The sequence below is a fragment of the Mytilus galloprovincialis genome, chromosome 11 (assembly GCF_965363235.1).
Source record: "Mytilus galloprovincialis chromosome 11, xbMytGall1.hap1.1, whole genome shotgun sequence".
Taxonomy (NCBI): domain Eukaryota; kingdom Metazoa; phylum Mollusca; class Bivalvia; order Mytilida; family Mytilidae; genus Mytilus; species Mytilus galloprovincialis.
The window spans coordinates 26948911-26952391 of record NC_134848.1 but is presented as its reverse complement, the minus strand read 5'-3'; the positions used below and the strand labels follow the sequence as shown (position 1 = coordinate 26952391).

General features: G+C 36.3%; 1 long non-coding RNA gene across 1 annotated transcript; it reads left to right on the top strand.

Annotated features, from left to right (window-relative positions):
• Window positions 1-231: 231 nt before the first annotated feature.
• On the top strand, window positions 232-2356 carry LOC143051918 (uncharacterized). Its single transcript, XR_012970946.1, has 3 exons — window positions 232-489; window positions 1257-1348; window positions 1928-2356. It is a non-coding gene; the product is annotated as an uncharacterized LOC143051918 (long non-coding RNA).
• Window positions 2357-3481: the final 1125 nt, after the last annotated feature.

The window sequence follows — 3481 nt, the reverse complement described above, 5'->3', positions numbered from 1 at the left end:
TGTTTTGGTCCGTCCGTCCGTCCATCACACTTACATTTGTAAATACTTTTCAGTTAAAAGTAATTGTATCGGATTGATTGTGCTTCCGGCATTTCTTGTTTTCTTGTTATGAGATAGGGTGTCAAGCCAGTCAAGGTCGTTCAAAACCCACCGCAGTAGTAGAGATAGGGTGTCTTTTTGTATTGTTTAGAACAAAAAATACAACTTTCATCGTTTTTTTTCTTTAGATCGCAATGTAATCTTGAGGAGACGTCCAGCACAATAGATATTCCCTCTCCTATAGTTACAACAAAAACGAAAAAGAAATACCAGAAGATGCAATCTCCAGTTGAAAAAAGACATCCATGAAGCAATAAAACAGTCTTCTGAATTACAGAAACAAGTGCAGGCTAAGCTGGCTAGTCACGCGGACATGACACCCGAAAGGCAGAACTGGGGACATTGGATGGTCAGCATTCTTCCAGGTATTGACGACAGATTGTGGGGGAGGTATGCTATGCTTTTGTATGTTAATGTTTTGTTACTTGATGAATGTGTACTATACACGGCCGAATACGCTATATAAAAATCGTGTATCATCGAGCAGATGGTCTATTCTGATTTTTAGGAGGAAAAACATAACTCCACGGTGCAGTGCAACAACTTTTTGATGTACTGTAGCAGCTTTAAAATTGAACACCATACAAATCGTTTAAGCCTGGTACCAACATCCTGTGTCCGATGATACGCTATGGTAATGACATTAGTTTTTATACCCCGCCACACGAAGTCGCAAGGCATTGTGTAATACCTTTCGTAAAAAAACGTTTGGTTGAGTGTCCGTTCGTCTGCGTATTGCCTGTCTGTCTGCTCTTTCGTCCGCTTGTCCATCTGTCCGTCCGTCATCGACTGTTACCAAGTAGTCATTTAAGAACGAATCCATAATTTTTATTGAAACTTTGCTCAATTGTTGAGTACTAAACAGAGAGCTTTTACAAGTTTAATGTTAAGATATATCGAAAACTTCGTTTTTAAGTTAAGCCGTTTTGAAATGAAACTTTGAAGTTATTGAGAGATTTTCATGAAACTTTGCAAAAATATTATATGTAAAGATTGGTGTTGATCAAACTTCAGTATGATTCGTTTTAAATTATTTTCCTCACACTTTCTCAAAAGAATGAGATGTATCAAAAATAATCCATTATAGCTATATTTTACATTAATATGATATTGATTCTCACTTTTTAAATGAATTTGTATCAAATTTTTGCTTTTAGGTTTAAAAGAGAGTATGGATCTATTGGACAGATTTCAAAAGGAAAGTAAGGAGCTACGCAGCCGTGATAAACAACGTCTTCAGCAACTGCAGGTATATTATTCACATATTATTTACTAGTACTAGTATTGTGTTAAGACTGAAAGGTCAGAACATGTTTCGAAATACACATTTCTTTAGTTCACCTGCATATTTTGGATGCCTCGTGTTGTAATTACTCTCAGGTAATTGCTGCATTTTGAAATTGTCATGCGTCCGGTCATATATATATATATATATATATTTATATTTACTACGTATATTAAAACGATATGGTTACAGAATTGGATCCAGGAATTTAGAAAGGGGCGTAGACTATATTTTGTTGGCGAGCGGAGCGAGGCGAAATTGTTTTTTTTTCGGCTAAAATCACGTAAAAAGGGGGGGGGAAGTATAAATAAAGGGGGCCCCCCTCCCGAATCCGCCACTGCTGTGTATCCTTGACTTAGGAACTGGGATTTATTTATCTTTAAGAAATCGGCATTACCGAACAAGGCTTCAGTACCCCGTACAGTTATGTTAATTATCCTTCCTTGAAACCCCGCATAACCCCAGTTCTAGTACCTAATTCCAACGCCGATGATACACAGTTGATCTAACTTGTTTATATGGTCATGTTTTTTGTTGTTGCAGGGATTCACTGGTCAACAATCTGCATTGGATGTTCCCATGGGCAGCTTCTGTAATCAATCAAGTAATGTTGGGTACCTACCTGCATGGCAGCAGCAATATCAGCTACCTGGACAGGACGTCGCTTTCTGCAAAACCGGTCTAAAACTCAAGCAGACATTGAACCTATAAGAGCACATTCTGCTCCACCTGTTACATGCGCACAAGATATTACAACATCAAGTATTGTCAGTGTAATAATGCAATCGGATTCAATGAACGTTGATTCACCCTCATCGTCACTTTTCTCATTATAAACTTATTCATACCAGGAACCGTACAGGTGTTTTAAAGTTTTATATGAATGACATTAAAAGACGACTCTATTATGTAGACAGTTTGTTTATTTCATGTATTATGACAGTTGTCTGTAAAATTAAAAGTTTTTTTGTTTGAGTGATTATTTTGTTGGTTAATATAAAAAAAAAAGAAGATGTGGTGTAATTGCCAATGAGACAACTCTACACAAGAGACCAAATGACACAGAAATTAACAACTATGGGTCATCGTATGGCCTTCAACATTGAGCAAAGTCCATACCGCATAGTCAGCTATAAGAGGAACCGAAATGACAAATGTAAAACAATTCGAACGAAAAAAAACAACTAACGGCCTTATTAATGTACAAATAAATGAACGAAAAACAATATGTAACACAGCAACAAACGACAACCACTGAGTTACAGGCTCTTTACTTGGGACAGGCACATGCATACATGATGCGGCGAGGTTAAATATGTTAGCGGGATCCCAAAGTTTTTTTTTTGATTTTGATTTGTCTTGTTGTTTTAGTGTTATAATAATGAAATTTTCAATTTATCCTAAGTATGCTGACCCATGCGTGCCATTGTTTTTAAAAGACCAGAAAACTGGTATTGATAGAAGAATTTCTTAAAGTTTAATTACATGTATCAGGATAATATTTTTTGATACATTCAAAGTTAAATAAACAAAAGTACAAATCATATACTTATCATTCAAATATACTACGATAAGACAGTTAAAAAACGTTATTGAACCATTCGTTCTTGCCATGGAACTTTTCCTGCAGGTGACGAATAATAGTGTTTAAGATACAGTCTTTGTTGTTTTGCTGCCTTGCTAGGATAGTTGCGATCTTGCACATCATTAATGTCCTTCAGGTTTATTTCGTCTCGCCAAGCTCCAGGTAAAAGATGGTGGTTCTCGTCTTCTCTGTCTAACAAAATGTTCTGATCACCTGGATATCTTATCCTCATTATATTGTGCAGACAAACACAGGCCAGAATAATGGATACGACATTGTTAGGCTCTTGCTTTAAAGTTGAAAGTAAGCATTGAAATCGATTTGCAAGTATCCCAAATGCGTTTTCAACAACACTTCGTGATCGCGATAGCCTGTAGTTAATCAAAGTGATGGAAATCACTCATGGAATGATTAGAAGAGTAGTTTGAATTATTTCATATTAAGGTATGGTGGGGAAAAATGAACATTTATAAAGCACTATTGCTGAAAATTGCATTTACAGCAGGTCCTTA